Source organism: Eublepharis macularius, chromosome 1, assembly GCF_028583425.1.
Source record: "Eublepharis macularius isolate TG4126 chromosome 1, MPM_Emac_v1.0, whole genome shotgun sequence".
In the NCBI taxonomy this organism is placed as follows: Eukaryota; Metazoa; Chordata; class Lepidosauria; order Squamata; family Eublepharidae; genus Eublepharis; species Eublepharis macularius.
The window spans coordinates 18,242,373-18,263,618 of NC_072790.1; the positions used below are offsets into that span (position 1 = coordinate 18,242,373).

At 43.4% G+C, this 21,246-nt stretch overlaps 1 long non-coding RNA gene across 2 annotated transcripts; it reads right to left on the minus strand.

Moving 5' to 3' along the window:
• Positions 1–13,022: 13,022 nt before the first annotated feature.
• Positions 13,023–20,513, minus strand: LOC129332222 (uncharacterized). 2 transcript variants are annotated; one of them, XR_008597317.1, is made up of 4 exons: positions 20,396–20,513; positions 19,422–19,553; positions 18,973–19,072; positions 13,023–14,192 (listed from the first exon to the last, which is right to left on the minus strand). It is a non-coding gene; the product is annotated as an uncharacterized LOC129332222 (long non-coding RNA). The 2 variants fall into 2 exon arrangements; XR_008597316.1 differs by having other exon boundaries at positions 19,169–19,553.
• Positions 20,514–21,246: the final 733 nt, after the last annotated feature.

Here is a 21,246-nt window from a genome sequence, read left to right on the forward strand (position 1 = left end):
GCAGGCTACTTGACCATAAGTTTCCTCAGGTTCCTTGATCAAGTTCTGACTTCTTTTCTGATAGGTTCTCGTTCTTCCCCTGCTGGTCTGCTGACTCATTTTTTCTTTCAAGGTCCTTCCTTTGAGCTCTTAGTTGGGTTGCCTCGCTCTTGATTTTCCGTATCTCCACGGTGTCCGATTCTCTCTGTAATTCATTGTCGCTGTTAATGGCTCCAGGACCTCCTGCTTTCTCTGTAGCTGGCTTTATTTTCTTAGGTGGCATATTAGTGACGACTCCTTACACTTTACCATTTTTGATTTTTACCTCAGAATCATTTTGCCACACCTGTTCGGTTTCTTTTTAATGCTTTAGGGTCTTTACTGCAGCTCCTCCTTATGTCACCTCAAAATATTTTCCTCAGGAGGGCAACCCCATTTTCCAAACCTGTCTTTTCTTTCAGACTGCTTGGGGTTTCTATTTCAGCCCCTCATTACTTTTTTACTGTTAAACTCTAACCTCAGGAGGACAAGCCCTTTTTATTAAATTGCTCCTTTTCTTTTTTAATTTTCACACATATAAACAGAGGGGTACAGAAAGGAGAGAGGGTAGGGAAGCAAAAATTACAATTAAAAGAAAATTAAAGATACACATTACAAGGACTATCAAAATACAATAACCATATAACATTTTTACAACAACGTAGCTATACTTTATGATTGCTGATTATTATACTTAATCTTGCATCTAAACTAATTATATATGAAATATTAAATCTTAAAGTTTTTAAATAATTATTCTATTCTTTGAGTTAAGTAACATAAATACTGTGTCAAAAACTTAAAACAGACATTTCTGTAACCTCTACAGATCAAAACCCATAACAGAATTTACAAAGTTAATCTGTATCACTTATTTCTCATCTTTATCTTTATCTGTAATAGGAATAAGTTTCCCATTTCTTTTCAAATTCTTCTATTTATATAATTTGTAATTTTGCCATTACAACTTATTCTGCCATTTGTCTTTCCAGTTTTCTCTAGTTGGACATTCCTTCACTTTCCATTTGGTTGCCATTACTATTCTAGCTGCCATCGACATGTACCTGAATAATTCATGTAATATTCTTTTGGCATTATCTGGCAAAATTCCCAACAGGTTTCATGGCAAATCAATTTTTAAAATCTTCTGAATCTCAGTGTGTACAGCTTTCCCATCTTTTTTGTTTTTTTGCATATCCACCACATGTGGTAAAAAGAGCCATCTGCTTCTTTGCGCTTCAAACACGGCCCTATATATTTCTGATCATTTTTTCCAATATCTTTTGGGGTGCTGATTCTCTCTTAATGTTTGACTTGCCATAAATTTTATACCTTTCATCCATAAATTTTCTCACTTTTGGAATATTATCTCTTCTCCAAAATTCTAAATCCATTTCAACATACACATTTTAACTTGTTCTGTTTCTGTATCATACTGGATTAAGACTTTATAGATTTGCCCCAACATTTGATCTGGGTAATTTTCCTTAATTCACTCTGTATTCCTTTTCACAGCACCTTCTTACAATTATCTCAGAAGGGCTTTTTGGTCACACTGAATTTCTTCACACACATAAACACACAGAGCTACAGGTATTCTCTACCTTAACAGGGTTTTTACCTGAAGAACCTCTTTACCTTGGGGTTTGTATCCCACCGCTGATCCAGCACTTTATGTGACCTCCTTACCCACCATAAACCTTCCTTTTCATAGGTTTGGAGGTTTCACAGGCAGTTATGGGCCATCATAATGTGCCATCTGTCTAACCTCTTATTTTCCAGGCATAGAGCCCTGACCCAAATCCACACCGAGTCTCCTCTTTCCTCCTTCCAGAGGCTCCACCAGACAGGACAGCCCCTTCTCCTTTTTGTTGCCTCTGGTCTCTGTCTGCCAACTAAATAGAACATTTCATGTGTCTGATGAAATAGGCTGCAGTGAAATACCACATCCCAGAATATACTTCAAAGTTGACAAATGTGTGCTCTGCACTGGCTCGGAAGCTACGAAGTGCCTTCAACAAGCAGGGTGTATGTGACTCAACAGGAGCCATCCAGCTCCATGGATATGTAGACGGCTCTAGCCAAAGGTAGATGTCACACCAACGCCACAGAGCTTGGGAGACCAGATGGGAAAGAACAGATCTTCCTCTTGAGAAAGGAAACATTTTTTAGGAAACATTTTTTAGAGCCACATCTCACAGACTTTACATTATGGACTATATATAAGTCAGATTGGCAAATTGCCTTGACCCAACTCTTTGAAAAACCTGAACATCTATCTTGACCCTAAGATGTATACAAGAATGGCCCGGTTAGTTTCCTCCAGGAACAGCTGCAGCTGGCGTACCAGTGTAAGCTGGTAAACAAGAGAAGATGCCACTTCTGCAACCTGCTAATCAAGGGTTAGTGAGAAATATTTTTCCCAGAAAACCCCGCTGGGTAAACCTATATGTAAAGTAGGGCCTGCACACAAAATTATAAATGAAACCAAAACTTTAAAGAACAGAGTCGAATATCATAATCATTTATGTACTATACTTCTACTGTTTATGTACAGTAGAAGTTGCATTCATACTTTATGCCCATAACCTTTTTCTATCCAGCGTTCTCATATATATTCTATAGGTATTGTTGGGTGCACTTTTAGAAATTGATAAAAAGATTTCCAATTCAATTCAGCATTATAGTAAAAGAGGAAATAATTATCTGAAAAATGAGTGAACACCCCGCCCCCACCCCCGTGATGGAGCTTGTAAGTAAAGCAGGTGGTTGGGAATACCAGAAGGCACTTTCCCTTGATCAGCTCCTAGCTGAGACAGTATCACCATGTTGTAATAAAACCCCTTAATGGGGTAACCTGAGCGTCTGAAAAAGCTGCTCTGGCATGGTTGAGAATGGCATTCTCTGGTTGATAATGGGATGAGCAAGAATGACAGCAGCAATACTGACAAACAGCTGAAGTTTCTGGCTTATTAGCAGGCCCTGTTAAAGTTAATGATACACAACTGGACAGGGGAATATTCAAGAGATACCTATGGATACATAGCAAGAAAAATAATTGAGTGGCACTAAGTAATGCTACAGAATTTGCAGGTTTGCATGGTGAGATGGTTCTTCCATAGAGCAGAACATGGGCTATCATGGGGCAACCTCAGGGCAGGTGTCTGCATCTGGCTGCGGCGCTGGCTGTTCCTAGGGAGGCTGGGCTTGCTGTGCTATTGCATTGCCCCAGGGTGGTTCTTCTCACCTGGCTGCAGTTTTGGCCCTCCCCGGGACAGGATTCTTCTCGCTGCACTGATGTGCTGTCACCCTTCTCCACTGCTGGCCTCCTCCATCTCTCCTGGAGCAGCTGGGGGAGGGAGGCAGATAGGTTTGCCATCCTCCAGGTGGTGGCTGGAGATCTTCCAGAATTACAATTGATCTCCAGGTGACAGACATCAGTTCCCCTGGAAAAAAATGCCTGCTTTGGAGGGTGGACTGTATGGCATTATACCATTCTGGGCCCCACCCCTTCCCAACCCCTGCCCTCTCCAGGCTTCTCCCCCAAAAGCTCCAGGAATTTCCCAACCTGGACCTGGCAACTCTAGAGGCAGAGCAGACCCCTCCATACTGCCTGATTCTTCCCCCAATCGTACCATGTTCTTTTTTGCGGGGGGTGGGATATGGTCCCCAATGTATGTTCGTGACTTTTATGTTTTTTGGGAGCCTTGGAGGGGGAGTTCCTCAAGGTTGCAGAAGCCTCTGGTTGGTTCTGAATGGGTACTGATCATTGGATCAAATAAGCATCTGCCCAGTCAGGGCCACTTTAGAATTATATTATATTATATTATATTATATTATATTATATTATATTATATTATATTATATTATATTATATTATATTATATTATATTATATTATATTATATTTTTATTTATTTATTTATTTATTTATTTATTTATTTATTTATTTATTTATTTATTTATTTACATCATTTGTAGTCCGCCTTTCTCATTAAGACTCAAGGCGGATTACACAGTATGAGGTTAATACAATCAGTATCAAGTAAGTACATTTCAATACAATACCATAAGGTAAACATATACAAGTTTAAAGACATAGCATTAGCAAGGATCCAAGACATAGTAGAGATATTGAAGCAAAACATAATCAATTCTAGGACTAACATTAGACAGCATGGAGCGCTGGTTGTATATAGGAGTACATATTTAAAGCAGCAGATAATATATGAGGCAAAAATGATGATGAAGTCTATGATCTGCAACTTGTTAGTGAAGCACCTGAGACCCCATCCCTACAATGCAGCCCTCCCATTTGAGTAAAAAGCCTTTTTGATAACCAATGGAATTGTGTTCCGTGCAGAGACCAGTAGGTGGCCAGGTGCTCTGATTTTAAGAGCCATGCTCAATTGAAAAGAGAAACAATGGTGAAATAAAAAGTCCTTCCAGTACAGCAGTGGAAAGCAATTTTGACTCCATCAATCATTATCTTTTAACATTTCCCAATCTCGAAACAGCTTGCGTCAAAGCCAATGGGGTAAAGGCTATTCAGCTTCATTTCACAGGGATTCTGTTTGCACTTACATTAATATTGGCCTTGCTTTGAGTCCTGTAGCACCTTAGAGACCAACAAGATTTTCAGAGTGTAAATTTGCAAGAGTCAGAGCTCCCTTCTTCAGACACCTGACTCTTGAAAGCTTGTGCCCTGAAAATCTTGTTCATCTCTAAAGGTGCCACTTGATTTAAATCCAGCTGTTCTACTGCAGACCAACACGGCTGCTCTGACCTCAGGCCTCTTAGCCAGGTGGTCTTCTTGAGAGCAGGGACTTAAATCATTATGTAGGCCCCAGAAACCTAATTGAAGAATTCCATGTTTGGGCCATTAGCAGAGTATCATTTGGCATAGGCAGCGTGATTATAGGTGGTTGTGCGTTCATTCTGCTGGCTGGTGTGTATGCAGGAGAGAAAATAATAAATCATATACTTTATATTTAGAAAAGAAAGAAGAGTTCTTTATTGTAGGAACTCCATACTCTGGTAGGAAAGGACAGATAGATCCTAACTACCTATCTAGTCTAAGGATGGACATGGATGGCAGGACAAGGCCTGCATCCATGCTGCCAAGATGGAGGGAGGGGAAGGAGAGAGGTGTTGCCTAGAACAAAGCCAGGAGGAGGAGGAGGAAGAGAGAAGTAGAAAATCCTGATAATAGCAATCTACATATCAAAGGACAGTCAGAGCAGTAAACAGAGTCCCCTGACCTCTCTTTCAAATTCTTTGGTTTGTCCCCCTCTGAAACCTGAAAGGACAGTGCTGAATACTCTTCAGCCAACTATCCTGCCAACTGTGGCACAAGGCTAACAGCCTCAAGTTGATCTCACAAAGGTCTTCTCATCCTCAAATAGGATGGCAGGGGAGGGGGGGAGCTATTCTGAAAGCATCTCCTGGAATTCACCCAGCTAGGTCCTAAAGGGACTACAATCCTGGAGGGGACTGATTCTGCTAAAGCAATGGTTTTGCTGTCTGACTGGAGAATGGGCAGGGTCCTCTCTTAGCTACATCTCTGCAAATCACCTGCCTCTGCTGTTCTTGCAAAGGTGGGGGAGAATCCTGGAGCACTGGTGGACTGGACCTTGATCTGACATGGCTGATGCATAGTTGCCCCAAGACCTGGCAGGGAAGCTGGAGATTTGGAGGGGGGGCACTCAACAGCAGGGTCCTTAAGTTCAACTGTTGGGTCAGGTTCTGAGGGGTGTACGACAGTGTGTGCCTTCTCTTGATTCCCTGTTCTCCCTCAGGTAGTGTTCTTGATTCCTCTTCTGAAGATTCCAAGCCTGAGTCCATGGACTGCCCAGTGGCAGTCATGATATAATCTGAAATTTGCATTTTTTAATGACAAAATCACTGCACGAGGAGCACTTAACAAAAAAAGTCTTAGAGTCTCTCTAAACGAGACCTCTTACATGAGAATACTTAAGTATAGAGAGATGCAAAGTTAGCCGGGAAGCGTGATTTAAAAAGTCAAAGCTGAAGGCTCTATCAATTCTGAAGGCTCTATCCATCTCTCTACACAGAGCCTGCAGAGATCACTCCTCAGAGGGTTGGTTAATTTCATCTTCTCCTTGGGGAGGCGAAGATAAAATTAACAAACCCTCTGAGGAATGATCTCTGCTGGCTCTGTCTTTTCAAACTACCCTCCTGTAGAGAGGTGAAATTGACAGAGCCTTTGGCTGTGTCTTTTTAAACTATGCTTCTCGGCTAACATTGTATCTCCCTACACTTGAGCATCCTCGTGTAAGAGGCCTCATCAGTCTGGAATTTGTACAATGCAGCTACTCCATGATAAAAAGTTTCAAGTGTGAACCCTGTGGAATTCACTGACAAATGGGACTCAAAGTGGCTTAGGACATCTCTTCCTCCTCTGTTGTATCACAACAATAACTAGGCTTGCTGGATGCCCACTTGCAAAGCTTCCCAAAGCGAATCGTATCATATTTAAACAGTGTCTTCAGCTGCCTGGAACGGACTTCCCTGCCAAGCGGCTGAAGCAAGCTAGCAGGGTTTAAATGCCCATTCTGTGCCGCTTTGAAGCGGCATGGAAAGGGGCATTTAAACCTCATCTTCAGCTGCCTGGTGGGGACTTCTTTGCCAGGCAGCTGAAACAAGTCAGTGGGGTTTAAGCGCCCCTTTCCATGCTGAAAGGGGCTTTTAAACCCTGGCTTCAGCTCTCTAGCAAGGACTTCCCTGCTAGTCAGCTGAAGCAAGTCTGTGGATTTTAAACTACCCCACACTGCTAATTTCACCTGATGGGAGGGGGAAGAGGGAACACCCTCCTCCCCCTCCCATCGAGTGAAATAAGCAGCTGGGCAGGAAGTTTGTTGGTGTGTTCTAAACCTTTACAGAGCACACTGAAGCGAGTTAAATAAGCAATTTCCAAAGTGGCTTGCTGCTTCGGAAATCCCTTAAATCTGACTTTCCTCCCCCTTTTGGGTTTCCCGAAGCAGGAATCCTGAATACATTTTTTCACTGCAGACCCCTAACTATTACCTGTGTCGCGCTGATGCACCTTGGCCATCAAGGAGCCAGAATGATTATCAAACAGAGACTATGGGACACTTCTCTCCAAGTAGATAGAGCACAGGCCTTAAATGTCACATTAGTGGGGAACAGAAAACAAGATTTTACTCCACCTAGCTATTTCTTTTCATTGGAGTTCCCAAAACACAGCAGAGCTTTTCACCTTAGCACGTTTTAATGCTCTCCCATCTGCTGTCTTGGAGGGGAGATATGCTCATACCCCATATGCAAATCGCCTCTGCCCCTGTCAATCTGGGCAAGTAGAGACAATAGAGCATGTCCTTCTATACTGTAAGTTCTATCAGGAGATTCAAACCAAATATATTTTACCAGTTATTGCTGCCTACCCAGGCAGACCAAGTCAGTCTTATTCTGCCCTCCTTCTAACTGATTCCTGCAAAGAAATTACTGCTAAGGCCGCAAGGTTCTGTGCTTTGGCTAGTGTAATCAGACAGAACATTATTACTTCCTCTAGAAATTTTAATTAAGATTTTAACTATTTTACCCATTTTAGCATATTGATGTACTTAATTTTTAGACATGTGTAAACTTAAAATTAATGTACTCTTACAGTTAATTTTATTGTTATCCTTTTAGCAGTTTGCTGTAATGAAATCACTGCTGAGGTAGCAAGATTCTGCACCCTGATTAGTTTGACTACCACAACTCCCTTAAGAAATTTTAATCACTATTTAACAATTTTATGTATTTAAATATATTGCTCAGTTCCCTAGATATGCTTAGACATGTAATCAATGTATGTTATATATTATTGTATATGCGGACTCAAATTCTGATCCTAGATCGTAATAACAATAAACTAAACTATTATAGAGAAACTATAACTATTACCTGTGTCAAAAAGCCCTCTTAAGTCATTCATTCTCTGCATAGTTCACAGAAAGCCAGCAAGGTTGGAGCATTCCTGACCACTTCAGGCAGGTGAGTCCATAAGGTGGAGGCCACAGTATAGAATGTACATGCCTAGCAAGGGTGTTGATTTGGCCCATTTGCAGGTTGGAGAGGAAATCCTGCAGTTACAAGGGACTGAGGCCATGAAGGGTTGTGTATGTGATGGCCAAAACCTCAAACTGAGTGTGGTAACTGAGAGGCAGCCAACGGAGTGACTGCCGAATGGAAATTATATTCATGATCTGCCTAGGTCCTGATAAAATTGAGCTGCGGCGTTCTGCACCAAACGGATTCTCCAAGTTGACTTTGAAAGGAGACCTATGAGAGGGCATTAGAATACTCTAGGCTCCATGTTAACTGTGGCGTGGATCCAGGGGGGCAGATCAGCTGCGTCAATGTCAGGGGCCATCTTCTGGGCTAGACCGAGTTGGAAGGAAGCACTTTGTGCAGCTGCATTAGTTTCTAGCAGTTTGAGTTCCTTGTGGCACCAGATTCGTTACTTATTTATCTCCATCATTCCAAGCTACATAGAGTCCTGAGCATGTTGTGCCTCAGGGCGAGGGTCTGGGGATGCTTCTCAGAAGGCCCCCATTACTCAGAGGCTGCTGCTGAGGACCCAAGGCGAAATGCCCGCAATAGGTGGACAGGTGTGTGCCAGGAGTGGGAAACTGGCAGCCTTGCATGCGGAGGGGGAGCTGCTTCTTTTGTAAGCAAGGAGCGATTTCTTGATGTGACCTACCACCCCCTACTGGAAAGTTCACCTTACATTTCAAGCACTACAATCCCCAAACATAACGCTAACAATATATCGAAGAAAGCATTGAACAAAAAAAACTTCTGCACGATGGCCTTCCTCCTTGCCCCTTCACTTCTGGCTCTGGTCTCTGCTGCTCGATCTGCTGCCAGGATATTGCTCGGATTTCTGGCTTGGGAGTGGCAAGCTAGAGAGAGATTTCTCTAGCTCCCTTGATGCCACCCTTTGGGTCAGCATTTTATGTGTTGGTCTTAGACCCTGTTATACCTCCGGCAGAACTGGAGTAACAGCATGCCGAGATCTCTGAACTGTTACTGGCAAACACCTATCATGCTATATCTTTTTCTTCTTCGTGTCTTGGAAATAAGACTATGATAGATCTCCCTGTGTGCAAAATAAGATTTTGAATTGTAAGTATTATCATCCTGCCTATAAACTCTAAATAAATCCCTAAGATTTTTTTTTCATATCCCTGCATGCCGAATCAAACCATTGAGGATGACTAAAATTAGGTTTATGAATCAGTTTGGCTATGGAGTCACAGGAAGCTATTACACAGGATACATTCGCCTCATTCATAGAACATGTTTTAACGATAATCTTTCTAAGCTCCAACATCCTATCAGATTGAAGTAAACAGTAGTTCCTTGTCAGTTTGGACAGTCCATTTAATTCTTTTCATAGGACTCTGGGGAGCAGTGTCATATGCTAAGGATATTGGCATTTGAATTGTAAGAAAGCTACCTTGGAGAGTTAGCTGAAGATGGTCACTCTCAGAACGAGCCCCAATGGAGAAAGAGCTAACTAACGGGTATAAATCTGAAGAGCAAAGACAATAATCGATCACGCTGTTACCTCTTATTGAAAGTAGGTAAATTCATTTGTATTTGTGAAGCTAGGCAATCCATTTAATATATTAAGATCATAGGTAATACAATATTCCATAAGTTGGAAACCAGCCTTATTAAACGACGTATCTTTAGAAATACGTATATCCGCAAGAGGTAGAGGTAAATTATCAATCCCTTCGAAACCCAAAGGAGAAACAAGACTTTATTTGGTCCTATTCGTGCATTCATGTCACCCATTATAAGTAGCGGGGTAGATGGAAAATGTTTCAATAAAGAAATAATAAAATTAGATAATTTGCTCCAATAATTCAGAAGCATTGATTCATCCTCGGGTGGAGGGAGGTAAACATTAACTAGAATCAGCGTAAAGTTGGCTAAGCAAATTAACAGAGGGAGGGCTAAGGGAGGGAGGTCAAGCGGAGTTATTTCACAGCATATGTTGGCTTTGATCATAATTGTTAGCCCAGCTTTAAATCTACCCTGGAGGGTATTCCTATGAGCAGCAAGGTTGAATGGGAGAAATCCAGGGATGTTAACTTCTAGCTCCGACCAAGTTTCTTGGAGTAGGATACAATCATAATGGGCAAGGAAATCAATAAAATCAGGATCACTCGATTTATTCCTCCAACCAGCCATATCCCAGGCTATAAATCTCTGGTTGAGTGCTTTTCATATAGTCAATCCAACTCTCCAATTTGATCAAGCAGTTTTTGAGAGTCCTGGTAAATACAACCATTTGTAGATGAGAAATCTGTAAGTATAGAAACGGAAACCACATTGTCAGCATTTAAGTCAGTCCAAGAAGATTGACTGGAAATTATAGGATGAGAGGATTCTTGCTGTTAAATTGATTCAGCTTGTTAAATTAATTCTTTGCAAGTGAAACAGCTGTGGGTGTTTCTCAAGACAGACGGTTTAGAGTTACATCTACCTTTATTCCTATGGTTCAAGATGCAGCTATAGAGACTTTTGAGAGGGTAGTTCTTAAAGAGAGAGCTACCCTTGAACAGAGGCAGAAGCAGCGTTGGGATAACTTATCTGATGCTGAGAAACTAGCCATTCGCAACCTCGCCTTAGATCAGAGTCTGGTTATTAAACCAGCAGATAAGGGTGGTGGGATTGTGATACTCAACACTGAGGACTATCTGAGGTTTATAGACAACTCAAAGATCCTACGTTCTATAAATGCCTACCTGGAGATCCCACTGCGCATATTAAATGTATCATCAAAGTGACTTTAGATGAAGCCTTGACCTTAGGGGAGATTTCTCTTAATCTCCATGTTTTTTGGTTGTTGTGGATTTTCCGGGCTGTATTGCCGTGGTCTTGGCATTGTAGTTCCTGACGTTTCGCCAGCAGCTGTGACTGGCATCTTCAGAGGTGTAGCATCGAAAGACAGAGATCTCTGTCTTTCGGTGCTACACTTCTGAAGATGCCAGTCACAGCTGCTGGCGAAACGTCAGGAACTACAATGCCAAGACCACGGCAATACAGCCTGGAAAATCCACAACAACCATTGTTCTCCAGCCGTGAAAGCCTTCGACAATATATCCATGATTTTTTGCTTAATAAAACACTGAGGGTACCTAACTTTTATCATCTTCCAAAAATTCACAAACCTGGCTTTCCCTGTAAGGGACGCCCTATTGTTTCTGGCTCTAATTCCATCCTGAAGCCGCTTGCACAATATTTAGACTCCTTTTTGCAACCGCTATCCAGGGAGACTCTTTCATTTTAGATACTAGGTCTTTCATAGCATCAATAGAGAATACCCCCTTGTCGGACGACACTGTGCTAGTCACTATGGACGTTACAGAATTATATACATCAATTCCCCACGAGGATGCTAGGGCGGCGGTGGAGGAAACCCTTAGAAACAACGATGTTCCTTCTAGAAACTGGCTCTTGCAACTCCTTGATATTATCTTGGAGCATAACTATTTCCGTTTTGATCCAGATTTTTTTCTCCAAGTCAAGGTGGTAGCAATGGGTAGTCCTGCGGCCCCAAGTATTGCCAACATCTATATGATAACCCAGAAGAGGCCCTTTATTTTGAATCAGGATACCAATCCTTTTTCCCCCAGTATCCTTTATTTCAAACGATATATTGATGACCTATACCTCCTTTGCAAACATGCCACCTTGGCAGATGCCATGGGGCACTGGCTGAATTCCAGAAATCCCCATATACAGTACTCCTGGCAGATGAGCAAAGAGAGTATTAATTTTCTTGATGTGACCACTTATAGGAACTCTATGAACACCATTAGCATTCGACCTTTCCGCAAACCTACAGACAGGAATTCTTACCTACATTATGATTCCTTCCATCGCCCCATTTGAGACGCAATTTACCCACTGGGCAGTTTTTGCATCTGTTTAGAATTCTTCCAGCCTTAGCGATTATGTGGTAGCTAAAGATGGACTCTCTCAAGATCTCCTCAAGAGGGGTTATCCCAAGAAAGTGATAGATGCAGCAGCTGTGCATGTATCTTGTACATCTAGGGAATCTCTTTTTACACCCAAGGAGAGACCACAACAGACATCGCTGAACTGGTCTCTAGAGTATACACCACTGGCAGGGGTCATCTTGAAGATAATGAGACGTCATTGGTACGTTCTTAATGAGATTCCAGGATGTGAACAAGCACCTATGATAGGATTCAGACAAACCAGGAACCTAAGGGACTCTCTGATTTGATCTGATTTTTCATGAGCTACTCTGAAACCACCACAACCTGTTGGGCATTTTAAATGTCGGAGATGTAACATCTGTGATCTGGCTATAGAAGGGCCTAGTCTACTGGTGGGTGACATGAGACAATCCATCTCCCTCCGGGCTTTTTCAACTTGTAATTCGGCCAGTGTCATGTATTTGATTGTATGCTCCTGCTCCTTGTTGTATATTGGCAGTACAAGTAGACCAGTGAAAATATGCATACAGGAACATATTTCTCACATTTAGAGGCACCCCTTGCCCAGCATTTCAGATCACCATAGCGACCCTAGGGATTTCAGATTCTCTGTGTTACAGGTGGTCAAGACCTCTAATATGGGGAATATACAACAGGAACTACTGCGGAGGGAATCGTTTTGGATTTTTAAACTAGGTACATTAGCCCCTACTGGTTTAAATCAAATACTGGATTGGTCTTGTTATCTGTAATACTATACTGTGAGCTCGCTGGTGGTTTCATGCAACTTTCATTGATGTATATGGGAGAGGTTTTGTTTCTTTAAGATGTTCTCTGTGTGATTGGCGTGCCTATATATATGACGTTTCTGTTCAAGAGTATCTGGGTTACCCATGTGGGACTAGAGAGGAGAATTTTGCCCTTGTGATTTTTGTCTTTGGAATTGTGAGTACGCTGTGTATAGTGTTGTATTATGACACGACTCGAGAGATTTCTGAAGTTTTGTATTTATTGTAGAACTATGAATATGTTTGTTGGTTGTCAACACTCTTGAAAAAGCAACACTGAAACAGGAGTCAAGCTTGCGCCCTGCTGAGCTGTTGATAGCTGCAACCTTCTCACAACACATCTTGCTTCTCCACTGGAGGATCTTCAGCCAGGGAGTTGGCTTCCCCGCCTGCCTGTGGCTTCTGGGATTCCCCTCTAAAGACTGAAGGAAGAATTGTTCTACATATGTCACTGAAATGCTTGGAGAACTTGTGACTGTGTTGTGATTCCTTGTTGTTGAGTGTTATCAATCATAAATGATTTGTATATATTACTAAGTGTTTTCAGTACTTTGCTATTGATACTACCGCTGTAGGTTTTTTGCAGTTGATCTAGGTTTGTCAGTAGAGTATCCTGAGAGATTCTCATTTGGTTTTCTTCCTTGTGCCCGTGCCAAATGGTAATCTTGCTACCAGAGGCATTGTGCAACCTCTGAGAGCACAGGTGAGGGACTATGGGCTTTCTCCTTCCATAGCTGCCTTGAAACATGTCTTTTACTACAGGGTTTCTCCACTGGTCTTTCTGACATCCTTTGGGGTTCTATCTTAGGGAACTGGAGAGATTCCGACTGTAGGTGTACTGGGAATTTCTTGATTTCTTCAGCTTGTGGTGATGCAGGAGGCAGAAAAGAGCTTGCTGACATTTGCACAAGTTTTGGAAGACGCCATCTGTGTTCTGCGGTCAGACTATTTACATGGGCTTCCCGGCCCTCCTGGATCCAAAAATGGCAACTCATGGAAAGGCACCCCCTCACTTCCACAACAGGTAGTGCTGCCTGAGAACCAGCTTGTCCTCCCTCAGCCAGGCTCTGAGGAGCCATATATGCTCCTGGTCTCGCTTCCTGAGCCTGCGAAAGCAGGGAGGGCAGAATATAAATGTAATAAATTAAATTAAATTAAATTCCAGTGGAATGGGGACAAAGGCATGCACAAGGGACGGCATTCCCCACTCTTGCTGAATCCTTTTCTGCCGAATGTGGAAGTCCAGGATGTCCCAGGCCTGATCCATGCGGAACTTCGCTGCCCTTCACCTGTGCTGGGACGTCTTGTGTGGAGTCTTATTTTGGCTCCTGTTTGTTCGATCTTGGTGCCTGTTGTTTGGCGATGATCCTTCCCTTGGGCTGGCAGGAGAAACGCTGGTGAATGGAAATGATGTTCACATATGTGCTGATGTCAGCTGACACTTTAGAAACTTTATGGTAATACTACCAGAGTTGCATATAGGCCAATGTCATTTATGCCCCTCTTAAATTTACAGCGATGCTGGCCCTAGTGGGAAGACAAAGTAGTCAAGTATATGGGAGGGATTGTATGTTGTTTTTTAAAGTTAATAAAAAGTTTATTTAAAAAAAAAGTATATGGGAGGGAAAGTGTATTGAGGGAACTTTCAATCTCTCTAATAGCACTGATGGATAGCAGATGAGGGAAAGGCAAGAAGAATCCTGCTTTATTCATCATAAAAATATACTCACAGAACTCACTGCCACAAGCTGTGATGGTCAGTGGCTTTCATGGCTTGAAAAGGCCAGGAGACCAGGCAGATTCCTGTAGGAAGGGCCATCAAGGGCTAATAACCATGATGGCTAAATGGAACCTCCATGTTCAGAGGCAGTATACCTCCAAATGCTAGTTGCTGAGGGGTATGACGGGAAGGATTTGGCCTCCATGTCCCTCTTGTGGGGGGCACCTAGCTGGTCACATGAAAGATATCTGGATGGGCATTGTGGGTAGAAGTTGCTGCACTACATAGTGTGATCCAGCAGGGCTCTTCTGAGAGTTTCATTCAGTGGGCTTACTCCCAAGTATGTGTGTGTAGGACCATAATCGTTGGCCACTGGTAAGTGTCCCAGACATACAAACCACTTTCTCATATGGTGGTGATAACAGATTCCTCTTCAAGAGCTGTGTTCTGTGCAACACCCAGTAAGAAAAAGGATTAGTTAGGAGGATTAGGTACCAATTTAAATAAACATCCCTTGTAAACTACCTGATATTTGGGATGTAGGAGGCCCATGGAGAACAGTATCCCTATTTCCACATCGTCCCCATCCCTTTTCCATGTACAGTTGCACCCTGAATGCAGTTGTTTGGTCAAGCTGCAGTGTGACGAAATGGTTGTTAAGAACAACTCACAGCCAGGAATTTAAGCACAAGCCTTGCCCGACACTCAGCCTGTTGATCATATTATGGTGTGACAGAATCCGGCTCACAGGCCCTTCAACAAATAGCCTAGGTGCCTGGCTCCTGAGCCACGATTCTACCATCTCCAGAAGAAGCTGCCTGTGCCAGGCGCATGTTAGCTGGCCCTTGAGGAAATCACGCCCCCCCCCCCCCCACCCCAGTGTGTCGAGTGCTGACTGGCTGGCCTGAGGAGCAGTCCACAAGCCACTCTCCCTCGTGCTCCCCCATCTGGCTGGCTCAAGTATCAAAAGCAGCTCTGTGAGAGAGTCCACATTTCCTTGACAGAAGTCCCAGAATTCCTTAGTGGGAAGCCATGAAAGTTGGAACATGTTCATTGGGTGGCCTCTCTTTTTTTCAGCAGATCCAACCAGTGGCAGGAGATCCCTCCACCACCCAGGAGACAGAGGCTCCATCTTCCCCTTGCTGCCCCCAGATAGACTCCTTGATCTCCCGGGCGAGGCACCTGGGGAAAAACAAGACGGCGCTGATCCCTCCAAAGGACTCAAGAATACCATCTCGATGAGGCAGCAGCTCCTGAAATGGTTTCGCCAACGCAGGAGCCGTGTAAACACTCAGCCTCTCCCGAAATAGCTGCTCACTTTTAGCAGCATCTTTTTTTTTTCTTTGAAATTTCCATCTTTTTTAGGAAATTCGTTATAAGCCTTAAAAGTATTCATTATTAATATTTTAACAGTTGACCCATGAAAAATCACGAGAAAATTCTCTCCCTGGTCTCCGCTTTGTACTCTGGCTTCCCTCACCACCCCTTGGGCCTGACCAACTGAGGTGGCAACTGCATTGTGGCTCTTAGCCCAGGCCCTCACCTGGACCGAGGCAGCCTTGGTGGATCAATTGCAGCAGGAGCTCTCCAATGAGCCCTTGGATGAGTTGGCCCCTGCGGAACACCTGGCCACCGGACCCAGCTGCGCCTCTGCATCAACAGGCAGCTGATGAGCCATTGGGCTAGTCATCGGCCTCCGGCCAAATAGCCCAGCCTGTGATGAAATGGTTGTTAAGAACAACTCACTGCCAGGACTTTAAAAATGTGGATCAAAAGTTTGGTTTGCATGATGGAAAGGTGGCATGGGAATAAGGAGAAAGACTTTCCTCAGGCAGAGCAACGGGCAAGGCCAATCCTCCATTTCTAAAACCCAACCCCGTCTCCCGTTTCCCAATCCCAACCTTGTAGGTCTCCTCTGGAGAAGATAAACTGCTATGTTTTGTATAGCTCCACCCGCCAGTCAGCCACTTGGTCATATTATGTGACAGAATCCGGCTCACAGGCTCTTCAACAAATAGCCTAGATGCATGGCTCTTGAGCCACGATTCTCCCATCTCCAGAAGAATCTGCCTGCGCGAGGTGCACATTAGCTGACCATGAAGAAATCACCCCCCCCCCCCACACACACACACTGTGTAGAGTGCTGATTGGCTGGCCTGATGAGTAGTCTACAAGCCACTCTCCCTCATGCTCCCCCATTTAGCTGGCTCAAGTATCAAAAGCAACTTTGCGAAAGAGTCTATTTTCTTGACAGAACTCCCAGAATTCCTTGGTGGGAAGCCATGAAAGTTAGAACAGTTTCATTGGCTGGCCTCTCCTTTTTCATCAGATCCAACCAGTGGAGGAAGAACCCACCACCCAGGAGACTGAGGCTCCGTCTTCCCCTTGCTACCCCCAAATAGACTGCCTGATCTCCTGGGTGAGGCACCTGGGGAAGAACAAGATGGCACCTATTACTCCAAGACAGTAGGAAAATACCGTCAGTGAGGCAGCGGCTTATAAAATGGCTTGGCCAGCACAGGAGCCACATGAACATTCTCTAAAAAGCTGTTGCTTACTCTCAGCAGCATCTTAGGAAATTAGTTTATAGTTATGATTGTAAAATCAAAAAGAGTCCAGTAGCACCTTTAAGACTAACCAACTTTATTGTAGCATTGTAGCTTATGCTACAATAAAGTTGGTTAAAGGTGCTACTGGACTCTTTTTGATTTTGCTACTACAGACTAACACGGCTAACTCCTCTGCAGTTATGATTGTAACAGTTTAGGGCCTAAGAGAAATAATGAGAAAATTCTGCCACTGGTCTCTGCTTTGTCCTCTGGCTTCTCACATCACCCGTTTCTTCACCCTGCCCCCTCTTCTTCCCCTCCTTCTTGGTGCAGTGCATGCTCTGTACAGAACTACGACAGGAGGACTGCTCCAACGACCAGACCAACATGCTTTGAGCTCAGCCTGAGAGGCACTGCAGCCAAAGGGGCCAATGTAGACTGCCTTATCTCACGGGTGAGGTGCCTGGAGAAGACAAAAACTGCAACTAGCACTCCAGCAGAAAGCAGAAAGAGACCACCAGTGAGGCAGCGGCTTACAAAATGGATTGGCCAGCACAGGAGTCATGTGAACACTTAGCCTCTGTGAAAGAAGCTGCTCCCTCTCAGCAGCATTTTAAAAAAAAATTAGTTGACAGTTCTAAGCCTTAAAAATCTAATTATTAATTAATTCATTCATTAATTATGATCGTAACAGTTAAGGACCCAAGAGAAATCACGAAAAAATCTCTCACTGATCTCTGCATTGTCTTCTGGCTTCTCACAGCACCCCTTTCTTCTCACTGCCCCCCCCATCTGTTTTCATCCACACCATACGACTCCCCCTTTGCCCCCAACACCATTTCCCATCCCCAGCTACCACTCCCACGGGCCTCTCTTTTCTCCATCTGATCTCAGCTGACTCATTGCCAACCTCTGGGCTCTCCACAGCCACCCCCCAACCTCAACGCTCTGCCTGCCCAGCCGCCCCTCTCGTCAGTGCTGGTATCGTTAGGTAGCAAACAGCATAAACTGCCTCCTTTACCTCCATGCAAGACTCCCTACATGCAAGGAGTTGGTCCAGCGGGTACACATCAGGATGTTCCCCTCTTCTTTTCAGCTCTACTATTAACTCACTGGGTCATTTTAGGCAGGATGGTCAGGCCTCACCCCACATGCAGTCCACACTCATTTGGCCCATAGTCTGCTTAGTCTTTCATCCTTATTTCTCCATCCAGCCACATCTTTTTTAAAACGGAAAACAACCTGTTATGTTTTCTGGCCAGGGAGGCAGCATAATTCAGGTCATTTCAGGGCATTATAGAAAGGAGCCAATACACAACAGAGGATTAATATAGACCACTGATGAGCTGGATGCACTCTGCTCCTCATCAAATGAGACTTTTTTGTGAGTTTTGTGATGTGTTTTAAGGACTGTTGAGTCTGCAATCTAGCAGGCAAGGAGAAGCTAAGACAAGCCTCAGACTGAACAGCAGCTGCTACACAACACAATATATACTATTGATGAGCTTGATGTACTCGGTATGTCATCATCAACTGACATGATTTTGCGCATGTTTGCAATCTGGAAGGCAAGCAGGAAACAAAGAAAAGCCTCGGACTGCACAGCAGCTGATATTGTTAACTAGCAAACAGCATGAGCTGCCTTCGTTACCTCCATGCAAGACTCTCTACATGCAAGGAACTGGCACAAATCAGGACGTCCCTCCTCCTTTTCATCTCTACTATTAACTGAGTCATTTTAGGCAGGATGTTTGGCCCCCCACCCCATGTGCAGTCGATGTCTCGTTTGGCCCATAGTCTGCTTAGAAGACGGAGGACTGCGGTTTCTTTTAGGTAATTTCCCCCAACAAACTATGAGACTGCTTATTTGGGAAACAGATTAATAGATACCATCAATGAGCTGGAATCCTCCACGCCACTAGCTGGTGTTCCAGGCTGTGATGGGAGTTTCTAGTGGCAAAATAGAGTCCTCTGAGTCAAAATTGGCAATCTGAAATGCAAGCAGAAAACAAAGGAAAGCTTCAAGCTACACAAGAGCTGATATGATTAGGTAGTGAAGAGTATGAGCTGCCACAACCTCCCTTACCTCCGTGCAAGAGTCCTTTTCTGCAAAGAGCTGGCACAGACGCTACGAAGCACGCTGCCCCCTTCTTTGCCTTTCTCCCATTAACTCACTAGGTGGCTGTAATGTTCTGCTGTGTAAATATATTGTGTTTTAGTTCTGCAAATTAACATGGGGTTTTGAATGTATGTTTGCTAATGCTTTAAAATGCAGGCCTCGAAGGGAAGAAAGCAGGGGGCTGGATGGGTGAGCGAAGTGTGTTATGATGGGATGGTACCTGTGCCCTATGGGGCGGAGTGAGCTGTATTTTTAGAGTAGTATTTTTAGAGTGGTTCTCAGGGAGAAAAGGCAGTTGTGAGGTGCTGGAAGCGGAGAAAAGACTCTGTTCTTCTGTGTCGATGGCATTAGCCTAAGTGGGAAATGAGGAAAATAAATTTGTGATTCTCTTTAGAAATTTTAGATGTACATTTATGTCACAACCAGCACATTGCAATAATACCCTTCTGCTCCCATTATGCATATCTACTTTTAAATAAACTCTATTTCTGTTTAAGGAAAATTACTGTCTTTTTTAGAAAAAAGGATGCCCTTCTTCCTCAAACGCATCCCCATGGACAGACTGTTCTGTCATTCTACCAAACATAATTAACAGTCTCTCTACATGTTATTAAATACCTAGGGATGCTCAGGGAAGCGGCATATACAGAGGGGCATTTCAGAACATGATAGAAAGGAGCCAATACAGCGGAATAATATATATCATTGATGAACTCAATGCACTTGGTATGTCATCACCAAATGACACGGTTTTACATGCGCTTGCAATCTGGAAGGCAAAGAGGAAATAAAGAAAAGCCTCAGACTATACAGCACCAGTGAACAGCATGAGCTGCCCCCTTTACCTCTATGCAAGACTCTACATGCAAGGAATTGGCACAGAGGCTGCAAATCAGGACGTCCCCCCTTCTTTTCATCTCGACTATTAACTCACTGGGTCATTTTAGGCAGGATGTTTGGCCCCCACTGCATGTGCAGTCAATGTCTCGTTTGGCCCATTGCTTAGAAGATGGAGGAAGCAACCCCCCCCCCCCCCGTTTAATCTCTACCCCAGAAATCTCAGGCAGCTGGGACTGAGAAAGGACAGATGCTTCCAGTCAGTTTCCCTTTTACCTCAGAGGCATTTTCCCTAGAGATTCACGACATAGAAAAATTTGTCTTGAAGGTTAGCATCTGAGTGTGAGGGGAACTCACCAGTACCCCAATATGGGAGGCCCCAATCTCTGATCAGGAGGTCCTGGAATGGATTACAGCTGAAGATTTCGCTGTAGCAAAGTCCTGGAGTCTTTCATCCTTATTTGTCCATCCAGCTGCATCTTTTATAAAAGGAAAACAGAAAAAAGACTGTACAAGAGCTGATAGTTGGGTAGCGAAGAACATGAACTGCCACAACTTCATTTTCAGATTTCTAAAATCCAAACCTATATTGCATTATTTATTGGATGTCCCATTTCTGTTAACTTAAACTGCCTCACACAATGTAATCCAGCTTCAGTCTCAGAGATGTAAATGATATAAACAAATAAATCTGGTTAGCTAAGCCTTCAAGAAATGCTGAGGATTCAACTTCCTGTTGGAGATTTTTTTAAAAAAAATTTGTTGTAGATAACCATTTCACAGCATATACAGGATTGCATATTATGTCTTATTATAGCAGCAAGAATTGTTTCTACTAGACACTAGAAATTACAATCTATTTCAAGTAAACAAAAAGGGCTGCAGAAGGTGTTGGACAATCCTACAAATACTTTCCTGGGAATAACCCTCATTTGAACAGACCTGAGTAGGAATCTACTCTGCTTGGTAGTGCTGTCTGAGCTACTTTCAAAGGCAAGATTGGTTGTTAAGCAGAGAGAAACATAGACTAACATAGACGTCTTCCATAGTGTTCCCAACACCACCCCCCCCCGGCTCCATCCCCAAATCTCCAGGAATTTCTCAACCCTAAGTTGGCAAGCCTACCTTCCCATATTAATGTATGTTATCAATCAATATGCTTGCACTGATATACATATAGACTGGTTTAGCTTTTAGGATGACAGAAT